Genomic DNA, 15,657 nt, shown 5'->3' with positions numbered 1-15,657 from the left:
ATTTTCAATGCTATCGATGCCAGGGAGGCAGCTCCCACACCTGGACCCTACCTATCGACCCATCAACTCATGAACCAGGGAGCAACGGCTTTACTTGAAAGCATCATCAGAGATGTTATGTCTCAGAACATCCCGGCGGCGCCGACTGGGATTGAACCCAGGCCTGCTGGGGTGAGAGGTAATCACGTTTACCACTACATCACTGGCACCGCTTTTGTCGTGTAATCGTAATTTATCTTTTTATTAATTGCTTTTAACGTATACGGCGTAAATGGATGCATTCCTAACTCCAATTAGTGTGAGGTCTGTTCTGCTCGAACATGACTTTTAATGACATTTCAAATTTCGCATCTATTTCATGACCACACCCCGTCACACGCAAAACTTTTGCTAATTTTATGCAGCCCAATTACAGACATTTTTCGCAGACTTCTGAAAAAAAAAATCTGGTCTCTCTGGTCTATTTAGACATTTTTGCAACACCATCCTAAACATGACTGGGAACGCTTGGATAGCCGTTTTCATAGCCACGTTGGGGTTACCATCTGGACCAAGGCTTTCTTCACTTTTAATCCTTTTGCAACTGCTTCGAGTTCCTCATTGAAAATCTGTATTCCTTGAGCGTAGTCTCCTCTTGATCTTAATTTTCAAATGAAACATTTTTGCCAAGAACAGTTAGAAGAAGAAAAATAAAAATTGCTGCAAATGAGGTTGATACTGTCTGTCCAAAGTAGCGGATTAATTAATTCCCAGATTGGTTGGCCTTAAATTATCTATATGACGGTTTCGACAAAATAAATCAATCATCTCCAGGGCGAATGAACGCTGTTTGCATGACATACATCATGTTTCATCGATGGGCCAAAATTGAGCGCTAAATAACTATGTTTACCCACTGATGATAATGGGTAAAGGTATTACCGAAACCTTCATTTGCCCTATTCGATTTTCTCATACACAGTACGGCTTCTGAAAAGACAAAACTTTCCTTTGTAAAAATGCACAAAAAAACAAACTAACTTTTGGTGAAGAAAAATCCGATATACATGAAAGCTGACAAATCCGCTATTTCGGTGATGGTGACACTTGAACAAAAAAAAATCACAATAAGTTTTCAGGCTAAAAATAAAACTACGCATCCCAATCTCAAAAGCTGATTTTCCTGAGACAAATTACTTAAATGAATGAAAAATGTATGAATTTAGGGGAAATAATGTGAAAAAGGGAAGCAAAGGACGGACAAAGTAAACAAATGCAAGGGGCATCGTTCCGGAGCACGATTTGAATCGCACTTAGAAACGGCTAAAAGGGCCGAAAAACTGAAGCAAAGTGGCACCGGCAACTCGAAAATAAAATATTTATTGTGTGCCCTGATTCCTAGGGGGTTGGTGATTTCAAATGTGTAAAACCGGCGGCTAGGATCTTTTAGGGAAGGCTTTCATTTTCTCTCAGAAACTGGATGTCTTTAGTTTTAACCTTACATTGGATACCTTTTCCTTTGGAGAGATATTATTCAATACATGCCAGATCGGTTAGAAATTTTACGAACAGCAATTAAACTTGCAAATTTATGCGGTTTTGTCCCAAAAGTTTCCGGGGTGAAAAAGGAGTTTTGTCGTCCGGTATTGTATAATGTTCCAACGAGTTGATTTTTCAAAGGATATAAACAATAACCGCAATTTGGTTATGCTTGGTGTAACTAATTAGTAGAAAATAGTTCCGTCGGAATAGTAACTTTTGCAACATTTTTGAGCAAAAAGTTTTTGATTGGTCTTCAGATTACTTTAGTTTATATATGAATCACAGGATTTTCTTGCATTGGGATGCTTTGAATAGACTTACCTCACTATCGTTGCTATGAAGTGTCAAGTTAAATCCCGGTAAGAGATCCTCCTTCTCGTTAACATCCTGAAGAGCTAGCTTAGCAGCTGGCATACAGGCCTGACCACCTTGCCAGCCTCCTTTGCCGTTAATTGGAAAAATTCCACCGATATGTAACTGATTATATCCACTCACTACATTGATATTTAACACCAACACTAGAATGGACACATTCACCAGGGGACGCAACAACATATCCTGCAAAAGAAAAGAGAAAGAGTGACTCTGTCAAGCGTTTGCGGAATAATCAATTATGGCAAAGTGATAATATGTCCACAAATGTAATTATCATCACTTTTCTCATGTGTATTTTCTTTTACTACCATAGCAATGCACTGTGGTAAAAAATGACAAAAAGTGGAACTTTATTCCTAGAGCCTGACCTTTTCAATTTAGCCATAACGTGTCTTGATAAAATTTGTTTGTATGAATATTCTCCTCCATTTGAACGTAACAAATATAAGTCATGTCTGATTATGATAAAAAAAGTAACATTTTTCTATGAACATATAGAGAAATTAAGTCTTCAGGAAAGTTGTAGAAAAAATAAAAATAAGCAACTTGACTGCAGTAGTCAACATTCTAAGTCCAGTATTTGCAGTGTTATGAAGCAGTTAGAGTCTTTAACAAAAACGTGTGTTTTTGTAGTATAATATATGTCTAGAACGTTGTGTCCTGAAAAAATATTTACTAAAAGTCATGATCGAAAAACTATATTTATGGGAGTTGCCATAAAAAATGCTCCATCACTATGAGGGCATAATTCCTCTACAGGGTTGCTTCCACACTTCCACTTGCGACAAAAATTGTTTTTCGGAATTATGAAATCATTAGGTATTATAATGATAATTAGTACTTGTAAGTTACAAGAAAAGGTTGCAAACTAGGTGTTTGGAACATAAAACCTGTCATTTTTGCTTTGAGTGCGTCACAATCAGCGATTTTACGATTCAGAGTGAGCGCTCACGAGTCATAATTTCGCTTATTGTGACGCACTGAAAACGAAATTGGCAGGTTTTATGTGTCTAATACATACATTCCAACCCCTTCTTGTATCTGACAAGTACCGTAAAACGGGGTAACATTGATAGTTTTTTTAAAGTATATATTATAAATATTTTTAACAGCAATGAATGTTTTTCAAATTTTATATTTTTAAAACAAGCACTGATGATCCAAGAGTCAGTTCATCAGTAATATGTTTAAATTAAATTAAAGCATTCGTACTATTTTTTTAGTTGTGTGACCGAACTTCAGTTTTATGATTTGGGGTTCCTTTGATAATGCTCGATGAATGTAGAAAAATATGGTTGAAGCTCAAACAATTTAGTTCTTTGAATATGAAACTTTGAATGAGTATATAATCAGAAAACATCATAAGCAATAAGAATACTACATTGAATTTGTGATGGCTATATCGGAAATACATTTCATAAGTGATGGTTTGAGTGCTTTTTCAAACAGACAAAAAACACGAAAATTGTTTTTTAATATGTTTGTAAAATATGTAACACATACTATATAAAGGCTATATACAATATCAACGGAAATACCCTAAGCAACAATATGGAACCAATGTTTCTTATTTGGAAAAAGCGCAACGAGTAAATTTAATCTTTACATTATACTATCAAAGTTACCCGCATTATCAAAGATACCCAGTTTTACGGTACAAACTATCATAATAGCATCCAAATGATTCCATAATTCCGAAAAACATTTTTTATAGCGCAGTGAGTGTTCCTCTATATCTTCAAAGAAAAAAATAATAGTTTTCTTGTTTTATCATAGTACGGCATAACTAAATTTTGTTGCGTTCAAATTGTGAAGGATGTGCATACAAACAATTCTTCTCAAGACACTTTATGGCTGAAATGAAAAGCTTACGTGCTAGGAATAAAGTTCCACTTTTTGCTATTTTGGACCACAGTGCAATGCAACAACACGTTTGTAACTCTTGCTTGAAACGATGATTACACATAGCATTTAGTCTCAGACGGAACACAGAGGATTTCAACGCTCTACCACTACTGAATGTAGGCTCCATGCCTCTTCTTACCATAAGCGGTGATAAAGTGCCATAAGTAGTATTCTGGACGCATAGGGTACATGTTCCTAACCTGGGTCTTATGACCAGCCATCAATTATTGTTTTAATTACATCTTAACAAATAATTATGCTACAGACTGCACTGTCATCATACGTAGCTACTCATTTCCGTAACAATTGAGCATGATAGCTACTAAACTAACCATCGTCACATGAAAACCTTTCACGAACATGGATTAATTATCGGCCTACTGTCTCAATGGATGTAGCTTCGGCACCTCGAAAATATTCTTTGAAATAAGATTGCTGGTTGTTTTGGTCAACTTACTTTGAGTCACTGTTATACACAACCCAATTATTAATTAACGGGAAGCTTATCACCCGAAATAAAAAAAAAAATCGAAAAATATGTCAAAAACAAAACAAAATAAATCAGTTTTTGTATAATTTTCCAAAAACAAAAAAAATATGCGTAAAACCTATTTTTTATGTTATAATGACAAAAAGTTGGAATCGAAAGACCATAAAAATAGCCCTTTCAATTTTGTTTAAAACCTAACTTTTTTTCTTGATGAGATAGAAAAAAATATTTGTATGTTTATTTTTTTCAAAACAATACAAATTTAAATAATTTAAAAAACAAAATCAAAACGAGCCAGAATCTTTTTACATTATTTTAGCAGAAATTTCAAAAAACAATGTTGCGCAGAACAGCGAGGGAAGCGCAGGCTAAAACTAGACGAACCACAAATTGTGTGCTCAATTCGTCTGATTACTAAGTAATTGATTTGCGGATCACCATTTTAAATGAGTAATTAACTTTTTATATCATTATAATTAAAATTTATTGCTAAAAAATGAGTTATTTACATGATAGGCCGAGTTAAGTGGCTAGGCCTAGTTTACATCCTTTTTTTTTCCTTGATTTGTTTTCCGTCGATCTTGTTTTCCGTGCTGAACACCAATGCTACCGACGCCAGGGAAGCAGCTCCCACACCTGGACCCTACCTATCGACGCATCAACTCATGAACCGGGGACCAGCGGCTTTACTTCCCGTAAGGCGTGATCAGAGATGTTATACCTCAAAACATCCCGGCGGCGCCAACTGGGATTGAACCCATGCCTGCTGGGGTTACAGGTAATCACGCTTACCATTACACCGCTAGTTTACATCCTGTAACCCTAGTCCAACTTTGCCCCAGCTGTAATAGGTTACTTCACTATAGCAAAAAGCCAAGATTGTCCAAATTGATTACTATTCGATTCACATACTTGCTAGATCACGTATTTTAATTCATTTTGCTCTGTGATTCGTTTTCAATTCATATTTCATCAGCGTAGGGCAGGAAGGTCCAAACCACAAACTTGGTTGTATTCTGAACTGAAGACCCCATATGCGATATTAATACAGCAAACATACCTGACCAACAACCCATCATCACGATATCAGTTCGAAAGCATCAGGCACGCTATGAGCAATCCACTCAGAATTTTCTCTTTCTCTTTCCTGATGGGGGAAACACACAATTTTACGACCGATATGGCTCAGGGATATGAACGACACTGCTCGCCTGCCTACGACGGGACAGATACGTTAAAATCATCAAAGGTTTAGTAGGAAACCGTTCATGCCCATATAGGTGTTGCATGTTGGGAAAATTGTGTGGTAATGGAAATACGCCATGTCGTAACTTGTGGCACGATTATTTTTAAGTAACATGATGCCACTACATAAGTATCAGCTACATAGTTTGTTCATTATATGGTTGACGTTTATTTGAGAGTATTTCTGTTTTCGTGTCTTAAGTTTTCCAGAATTGTTAAGCTATGCTACTAGTTGTAAAGGACAGCTATGGAAACGTAATATTAAAACGATGAAATGCTCCTTATGACTTGCAAAAACAATTGCTCTTGTACTGCGTAGCTTCTCAGATTTACTGCCCGTTCTTTAATTTTAGTCAGAGAAGCGAAGCGACGGGCAAGCGTCTAGAATGAGCTTCCAAAAGAAGCCTATGGAGAGATCTGATCCTTTTTACTTATTCAATTTCCGAATAAATTGGTCAAATCGTCATTCAGAGAAAAGTTTCAGACATTTTTTTAATTATATGTAGTTCTATGTAGAATAATGTGATTTCAAAGTCAAAATACTATGGATGAAAAATGCAAGTCGATGCTGTGAACAGGCTTCCAGATTACAAATTGGCATTTTTTTTTATCTATGAACGAAAAAAACTAACACTTGTACACTTGTACGAATCGATCTAAAATCCAAAGTAGACACTTAAGGGGTTACGCCTACCTGCAAACTTTCAAAAAATCTATTTTTTTTATAGTTGAAGATGCTAATTTCAAATAACAGACTGTAGTGGTAATTTTTATACGATAGATGGAGTAGATGAAAGCATAGAGTTGATAGTTCCGTTAGAGTACGGCAGTGTGAAGATTGTATATAGATATTAGACAAGCGAGCTAGGACAACTTTTAAAGAAGGCACAAATCGGTTTTTTCATCTCTCTTTACCAAACTCCCCCTTTGGAGAGGGATGGTGAGGGGTGCCCCCCCCGCCACCACTGGCAAAAAGAGATGAAGACCGACCCGCTCATGTACCAACTGTGTGTTTGAAACAGTTCTACCGATTTTTTACCGCACTTCAGTTGTTATTTGAAGGAAGGCATCCAGTCGTAGGTTTGGAAATTGCAACTATTGTTTACCCCTACCACGATATGTGCTCCTGTCCTATTTTTTTTACTGTCCTAATCGAAAGTATATAAAGTCAAGAATATTTCCTCAAAAGATCAAGTTGATCCGATGAAAATTGTGAAAGTTATGCGACGTACAAAAATATTCACTTATAGTGGACTAAACCCAACTTGAAACATTAAACACGATTATCTCGGAATCATATTTTCAAAACCGGTGCCAAACATTTCTCGAAATGTATACATTCGATTCGTCCGATTCGTTTTGATTTCTGTTCAGTACTATTTTGTGCAGTCCACGATCGTTCGGATTTCGTCTATGATTTAATTTCGATTTTTTACAGCCAATCAAAGACAAATTTTAAGGATCAAAAATCGGCACTTCAACTTTGCAAGGCCGCCATTTTGACAAAAAAAAAAATTAAAAAAAAAACCGAACGATCAAGGACTAGTTTAACACATGCTTAACGATTTGTCATGGTCTTTTTTTTTTATTTCAGATGATTACATCACAAACCGCAGTTGGCACCGCAAAAAGCGTTTTTTAGAACATCGTCCACGGGGAGCAGCCGTGCGGGGCACCAGGATCTCGTTTTTACAGCATCGACTGATAAATGTACCATTTAATGTGTGTTCAATAAACGGCAGAAAACCGATTTTCAATATGTTGCGTCGTTTTCGAGAAAAAAAAAATCCAAACTTTCGCTTTTTTCGGTCTTGGAGGTAGGCGTAACCCCTTAACAAGAGTAAGGAAAGGGTTTTTGTGGAGCTGTTCTTGGCAAATAGTGGATACCACACCGTGCTGACTTCAGTACTTCAATAGGCTCTTAAAGTTTTTCCAAACCTTACCATAAAAAAGACGCATGGTAGTCTTGAGGCAAAAACATTAGACTCAGTATTTTCAAAAACTATATTTAAAAAATTAAAATAAACACTTTCCTGAATTGTTGATATGTTGAGTGAAAAAGTAGGTTAAAAAAAATATAAAAAAAAACTGTATAATGAGAGAGAGAAGGATTAGTATTTTCCATTTAATTCCACTACTTTATTTGCTTATCCTTGACAGATACGCGTATTTCGTCTACAATGTGCAGACTTCTTCAGTGTCTTGTACTAATACTCGAGTCGAGTATTAGTACAAGACACTGAAGAAGTCTGCACATTGTAGACGAAATACGCGTATCTGTCAAGGATAAGCAAATAAAGTAGTGGAATTAAATGGAAAATACTAATCCTTCTCTCTCTCATTATACAGGTATTCCACTAAGACGCCCACATTCATCAGGAAAAAACTGTAAAAAAACGGGACTGTAAAATCCATAAGGCAAAAAAAACATATGTTTTAGTAGATTTGAACTCACTTTACCATCAATTTCATATGTTTAGATAGCCCTTTCAAATATTTTCTGATAAAAATATCAAAAATCGGTCAATTTCTGAAAAAGTTATACATTTTCAAAGTTGGGTATCGAGGTAAACATGTCGATATTGTTGACCACCCTAACTCAGGAATGTGCACCCTTAGGTTGAAATATAAAAAAAAATACGGGTAAAAAAAGTTTCGATAAGAGACAATTATTCAAGGTTTGTGTGAAATCCGAGCAATTTTTTTGTGGTACTTTTTTCTTATGGAGTTGCTGTTTAAGTAAAAACTTTATGGATCAAGTTTTCATGCTGGTTGCTGTTATTTTGTAGTGTTAACAAAATCAACAAAAACTCTTTGGGGCATTCCATTAAGTACGTCATCTCTCAAAGGGTTAGGGGGAGTGGGATCCCTAAATATGTTACAATCAATGTTTATGGAAAAACGTGATGAAGGGGGGGGGGGGGGGGGGGCAGGCGCTTTTCCCTAAAATGTGCATGTATGTTTCCTATAATAAATAGCTCTGAAGGTTTTGTGATCATTAGCAACTTTATTCAGCGTAAAATCAGGTATAACATAGTCTAAGAAATCAACAGCTTAAAAATAATTCCACTGAACTTCTTTCATATTATTCTCAAAGTAGCGTGATATCCCAGGCATGGTATCCGTTCTTATAATGGTGTGTTCGAATTATGGCATATGGGAATGTAATAGGCCAAAATAAAAACATAGCTCAATAGGAACGTATAGCCATTACTAGTACATCTTCCCTAGGTCTTCCAAAGTTGATCAACTTTGCCGAAGATGAAAAATCGCTATGGTATTCGCAAAGTTCCAGTATAAGCTAACGAAGGAAAATAAAAGGATGAACTTACAGTTGTATCAATCGGTTTTTCCTTTATTGACTAACGGAATCCCTTCATGACAGCGATTTAATTGCTTATGTAGGATAAAATAGACGCTATTAGTAAACCACGTCGCCTCTTTAAAGGAGGAAGAATGGCAAATGCTATCTGCATACGTAGTTTATAGATGGCTCCGTAAACCTATACCGTGCGGGACCGAAATCCGTACAGCACCGAAATCCGTACACCCTGTTGAATTGGTTTATTTATATGCATCATAACAATGTAAATATTATACATGAATACATATTCATGTTCATTCATGCATTAGCTTAATGATTACGTCAACAATTAAGCAGAATGTCATGCAATTAAAATAAGAAAAATAAAAACCTTAACACGTGTCGGGCATTTCTGTCAATCGGTTGCGTTCTTAACGATTTTCTAAGAAAATCTCTCGGATTTACTTCAGTTTGTTAAGCGTATTTCAGTGATGTTTGCAAGTAGTTTCCTGAAGGTCGATCGAAAAGGTTAGTGTTTATCGTTTTATATCTCAATTCTAAGCAATGGATCGTTCATATGGTATTTATTTATCAAAATTAGTACTGTACGGATTTCGATCCATATATAACAGCTGATTCTAAATCCGTACACTTGTGCATCACTAATGACGATTCTACTTTATCCAATGTTTTTCAGCAGATCATGGAAACTAAATACACGCCGGAGGATTTAGAGAAGACTATGGCAATGATGCGTGCGGAGAAACCTTACCAAGAAGCATCCAGGGATTTTGCCGTTCAATTCACCACCATAAGAGATGCCGTATTGAATCGCTACTCTCTTATTTTATTCGTATTGTAAACGTTATATTATTAATATCTTTTAATGAAGAGCGTCAAGAACCAGCCAAAAAGTAAAACAACGCAGCTCCCCTACAGGATATCACCAACACGCATATACAAATTAGGGACAAAGCATAAATGACGTAGCATTTGAGGGGGGAGGTGAGGGTTTCAGAATTTGTGACCGGCCATGTATTGGATATAGCCAAATACGGTATGGGGGGGGGGGTGGGGGGGGGGGTAGAATAAAATTGATCAAAAATATGCTACGTCATTTTTGGATGCTCCCTTACAGAGAGCAGACAGAAATGGGACAGAGAGCATTCCCAGCAGTAGGTACCAGCGAGGAATGACCGGAAATATACATGAAAGTAGTGCGAGCGAAAATTGATAAAGAGAACGCAAAGAAACAAAGGATTGAGGAACGACAAAAGAAAAAGGTTGAGCGAGAGAGGAAGAGGAGGAAGAAAAGGAAGAAGAGCAAAGAAAGTTCCCTAATAAACATATACCATGAACGAACTTTATCCCGGATGGGTAAACTTTCCCACAAATGGTTTGGATGATACCCCGAACATGTCGTTAAGCTCTCTATTATGGTTATTTTTATTAGGGTTGGAAGCAAGAAAGCATTATAACTTGAAAAGGCAATGGTAACAATGGAGAAGAAGCAGAAGAAAGCTGTGGAAAAGAAGCAATGAAGGATCTGTATTTTTATGATTATTACTCTCTTGACGTATTAAATTAAATTAAGTTAAAGTCGTTATTTTACCAATTTTAATTTTCATGCACAAAACGAAAAACTAATCCTTGATGTCAGTTCATTGTCTTTTTTTGTTGGTTTCTAAGATGGTTGTATTTTTCTTTTACTTATCCGCCATTATAGGGCTACCATCTTAGGAACCGGTTAATTTATCGCTTGATGCCAGTGGGTTGGTGGAGTTTAAAAGTATGGCGCATCTTGCACGTTATCACATGTAAATTTCAAAAACCTCGAAGTTGTGATCGGAGGAAAACTCCAGTAAGAATATTTAACCCAAAGCACTGGTATAGAATAAAATTTGGAAGAAATTAATCCTTAAACATGATATTAGTTAGCATAAAAATCCAGAACAGTTACCTTCTTAAATAAAAAGAATTCAGTTACCTCTCCTTTGAATCGATTGGAGCATCAATTAATCTAACGCTGATATCATTAGTTAAAAAAGTAAAAGTAAAATAAATGAACTTGAACTTTTGACGAATGATTCTTATGTAAAATTGTGCACTGAATTCAACAATGTAGTCGAAAAAAATGTCAGTAGGATAGTTTTTGAGATATAGCTAAAAAAGAAAATTCACTTTAAACAAGTTTGATTACTATAATACAAATATCTCCGGTTGTAATGAGATTATATCAATTATTTTAACGCTAAATTAGAGGTAAGAAATTTTTTCGTTCGATCAATTGAACATCAATTGTCAGTGAGATTGATGGTATTGTTGTTAGTTAATAGTTTGTTTTTTAAAGTTTTCCTAAGAAAAATTGAATTTCTGCTAAGTTTTTAAGCAATGTAAATTAAAATGTTTATGGTGGTTCTACCATTACTCTCACGGAAAAATAGTGTGTTAAAATTTTATCACGTTTAATTTGGCGTTAAAATAATTAATATCACTTCATTGCAGCCAGAGATATTTGTGTTTTAGTTTTTTTTTAACGTGAGATTTCATTTTTTAGCAAGGGAAGGAGGGGCATAGTGAACAGGCGGGGCATAGTGAGCATCCCGTACTTTGGCTCTGGATCTCCAACTGCATGAAACAAATCAACTGGTAGTAGGATCAATATCATTAAGATATTGATCCTACAGCCAACAAATTTGTTCTGAACGGCCGGAAGTCCAAGCTGGAGCACGCGCGATGCTCACTATGCCCCACCTGTTCACTATGCCTCTCTTACCCCTATATCTCCAAAACTATCCTACCGAGATTTTTTTGGACTACATTTTTGGATTCAGCGCACGATTTTACATGGGAAATGACCATCAGCGTACAAAGTTCAAATATGCTGTAAACTAGTGTATTTAAACGAATATAGCTGTTTTGGACTCTTAGCCAAGCAACTACAAAAAAAAATCTTTATTCAAGATAGCAACACGTTTTTTTTTTCATTGATTTGGATCGATTTACATTCATGTACGGATTTTGATTCATGACTGTACGGATTTTGATTCATCCTCAACACAGTGTACGGATTTCGATTCAAAACTGTACGGATTTTGATTCAATCGTAAAACGCTGTACGGATTTTGATTCAAGATATGTGCAATTTAAATCCTTTTTTCTAATAATTAAAAGTAATTTTAAGACCTGGTGTTTGCAAATATTGGAAAAATAAAGATAAATGTAAAGGAAAAAGATGTGATACAGAGCATAATGTGATAGCATTATTAAGTATTGACCGTTAATGATTCTCTCGTGCTTAGGTGTACGGATTTCGGTCCCGCACGGTACTAATCATGCTGATCCATGCCGAACCAGTAAAGCGTCAAAAGAACCATTGACTATACTTTGCTTTACTCTATCTATAAGGGCGTCAACGAATGGCAATAAATGTGAGCTGCTTCTCGAGTGGATAAGCCTTATGTATTCATTTTTACGAGATCCTAAATTATGTACAGTGACGAAGACAGATGTAGAGTAGGGTGTTTCATTTTGAAAATAAAAAGTGATGAATTTATGATAGGCCACCTTCCATTTCGATCAATAACCCCAAAATATGAACCTGTGCAGAAAATGGTAAATATTGATGAAGGTTTACAGGTCGCACCAAAGATTTGAAATTTGAAAGGGAATTACTATGGAAAAATTTCAAAATTCACTCATATAGCTTTAACTTTGCTTCTACTTGTCCAAATGTTGTAAACAATAATTATGTTGTTTATATTGCAATGACCTATTAGTGTTACGCCTATTAGTGTTACGATTAGTGCTATTTAAGATAGAAATGCAAAAAAAAAAAATACAAAATAGAGTACATTGATGGACGGATGTGTACGAGAAAATAACACCAATTTCATCGCATTTTTTTAACGTTTTAACTATGAAAGTTAGAGCATTGTTAGTGGTAATCAATAATTTCCCATATTAATTCACCGAAATCTCTATACAAACTTCAAATCATTGGCACGACCTCTTATCAATCTTTACTATTTTTGCTCAGGCCCGTATTTTTGAGTTTTTGGTGGCCTATTATAAAATTCATAAATTTTTCAAAATGAAGCACCCTAAGAACAAGGACAACGATAACATCAAGGCGGAGCAGGATGAGCAGAAGATTCGAGAAACGTGTTTGTTACAGTCAACGATACTGTTGGTATAAAGAAGATGCTACTCTCATAACCCATCCATCATTACGTCAATACGTGAGCAAAGCCTTCATCAGGGAAATATAAATATGACAGGAGACATCAGAGCATTAAGGTGGGATGAAAAAATCTCATGGATACTGACGGCAGCCCTAAGCATGTACCTTTTGAATTGATAAAACGATCCATAGCAAATTGAAAAACCCTGCTTAAAATACCTAAATGAGCCATACAACCCCAGTGAAAATCCATTTTTTTTTATCCATTTAATTTATATGTAAGGCTCAACTGTTAATTAAAACTCTACGGAGCCAAGAGTCAAGAGAATGAATAATTACAATTCATTTGAATTATTAAAACTAATCTGATCCGGTGCCCGAACGTGAAGAGCTGGGACGTAAGGTCTTCCTGGGCGGTGAACTATCATTGGCATACTTCTGTTGTTTCTGCTGTTGCTTCAGCAGCTTTGTATGCAGTTGAACGTGCTCAGTCCAGTTTCCAATCTTTTGCTGCTTTTGCGGTTGGTAGTGTAATACCGGTTGCTTCTGCTGCTGCTGGTTGTGTTGATTGTTCTGCTGTTTTCCGAGATCCAATTCAGCTTCCAGTGTTGTACCGATTTCTTCTTCTTCTTCCTCCTCCTCTAGCATCTCTATTTCCAAATCTATTGCCTGCTTCTCGACATTGTCTGATGAACTCGTTCCTGCGAGAACGGCAGCGAATGTGTTTTTCCCGTCTTCTTTTTTTTCGACACCTGCTCCTGTGTCTCTTGTTATTTTAGAGTTGGCTGGTCAGCATTATTCGGAAATATGAAAGCAATGGTATTCGTGACGGCTACTACACTCAACATTTCACCGTACTGTATAGCTATCAAAAGCAACCGAAAAAAAAAACAACGCAGCGATCGAACAAAAGTCTATCGGCAATGAGATCTAATCTTCAACTCTCAGTGAAAATCCATAAAAAGGAGTGAATGATCCATGAAATATATCAATATGATCAATATTTAAAAAAAAACTGGCAACACAATTATAAAAATGTACCGCTTAATTCTCAAGAATGAGGATTTATATTAAACGAATTGCCCATAAAAATATTGCAAATGATCCATAACACGTTCAACAATGAACCTTAAACTATAATGAAGATGATAATCTGAAAATTTCTTGAATTTTTTGTAGAATAATGCGTCATTGGAACAATACGTTATTTTTGGTTGTTAGTGAAATATTTGCAAATAATGCTTTTCTTAGAAATTTATGTATACATTAGAAGCATTAACCCTCTATGTCATTTATGGATTACACTAATATTTTTGGTACGAAAACATGATTTACTATGCATTAATTTCGTTAGTTTAAGGTTCAGTGTTGAACTTGTTATGGGTCATTTGCAATATGTTTATGGGTAGTTCGTAAAATTTCAATGTTGATTAATTTTACATGAAATATGGATCATATTGATATTTTATATGGATCATTCACACTTTTTCAAGGGAATTCCACCGTGGTGTTAAGAATGATTTTGGTGTTTTTTTAAGGGGCATTTCAGATTTTTTTTATAAGTTTGTATATGGAAAAGTATGTTTTCCGATACTAATATGGTTGGTTTGCTGCTGCTGTCACAAACTCACCGGTTGAAGGCATCGTGTAGGAATTTGTTGTTGGGATTTGAAGTAGAGAATAAAATGGATTCAAAATATAACATCGAAAAAGCATAGCAACAATAGGGACGACACATCCCTTCGGTTTTGCTTAAGATATTCTTCCCAAAGGTGCCGTAATACCTAACCAAAAGCTCACGAAGACCTGAATTCAATAAAAGATTGCTTCGTTTTTCGTTATCTACCGGTACACAATCAATCCAATTTCATCAAAGAGTTTCAACTCGTAAACTTCCGGGCGAGCCTTAGTGTAATGTTTCGACACAAAACTAGCGAAAATAATTGAGCATAATTTTTTCCACTCACTTTGCAACTGAGCGATTCCATTTCAAATGACGATTAATTTTTTAATTTTTTTATCAACCTTTAAAGATCCAGTTCAAACTTTGCCCGGTTTTTTGTTGTTGCCCAACATGCCTTTTTACGCATTTGGTTCATTAGTTTTGAAAGCAACTAACTTCTGAAAAGGGCTTATGGAAAAAATTATACGCATCAATTATAAAATACATATCTAGAGAATAGTTTGTTTAAACAAAATGGTGCTTTGGGTGAAGTTTTGGGAAAATATTGGGCCTTTAAAAAAAATATGCGCTGCAAAAAAAAAATTGTTTTATAAAAAAAATGAAAATCAAAACAAAAAATTATTTACACAACTTGCAAATTTTGTGGTATAGATAAAGTGTGACCTACCGACAATGTGTTTTAGTAGGATATTTCAAAATACTACCTGCAGTGATCAATTATCTGTAAAATAATGTAAACATTAAAAAAAATATAAGAAAGAAGGTCCTGCAGGGCGTTGTTATTTTCGAGATATTCGACGGTTAAAATTTTCTTATTGTATAATTTGGGCAATTTTTGCTCTTTTGGGATATTATTCGTGTGTCTTCTTGAAAATATTTTAAACAACAGCTTAATAAATTTCCATATAGTTAGTAGATTACAGTTTATAAATCAGACACACGAGCTATGA

General features: G+C 35.5%; 1 long non-coding RNA gene across 1 annotated transcript in view; it reads right to left on the bottom strand.

The window, feature by feature from the left end:
• Positions 1–1,682: 1,682 nt before the first annotated feature.
• The window catches only part of LOC135714716 (uncharacterized), an 86,558-nt gene continuing 72,583 nt past the window's right edge, over positions 1,683–15,657 (bottom strand). Inside the window, exon 3 of the long non-coding RNA XR_010518870.1 lies at positions 1,683–2,079. This is a non-coding gene — a long non-coding RNA (uncharacterized LOC135714716). The remainder of the gene's footprint in view (positions 2,080–15,657) is intronic.

Source organism: Ochlerotatus camptorhynchus, unplaced genomic scaffold (assembly GCF_037179485.1).
Source record: "Ochlerotatus camptorhynchus isolate MF236.1 unplaced genomic scaffold, CSIRO-AGI_Acam_v1.1 ptg000700l, whole genome shotgun sequence".
In the NCBI taxonomy this organism is placed as follows: domain Eukaryota; kingdom Metazoa; phylum Arthropoda; class Insecta; order Diptera; family Culicidae; genus Ochlerotatus; species Ochlerotatus camptorhynchus.
Note: the sequence above shows the minus strand (reverse complement) of the source record. Positions and strands in the feature narration are given on the sequence as shown.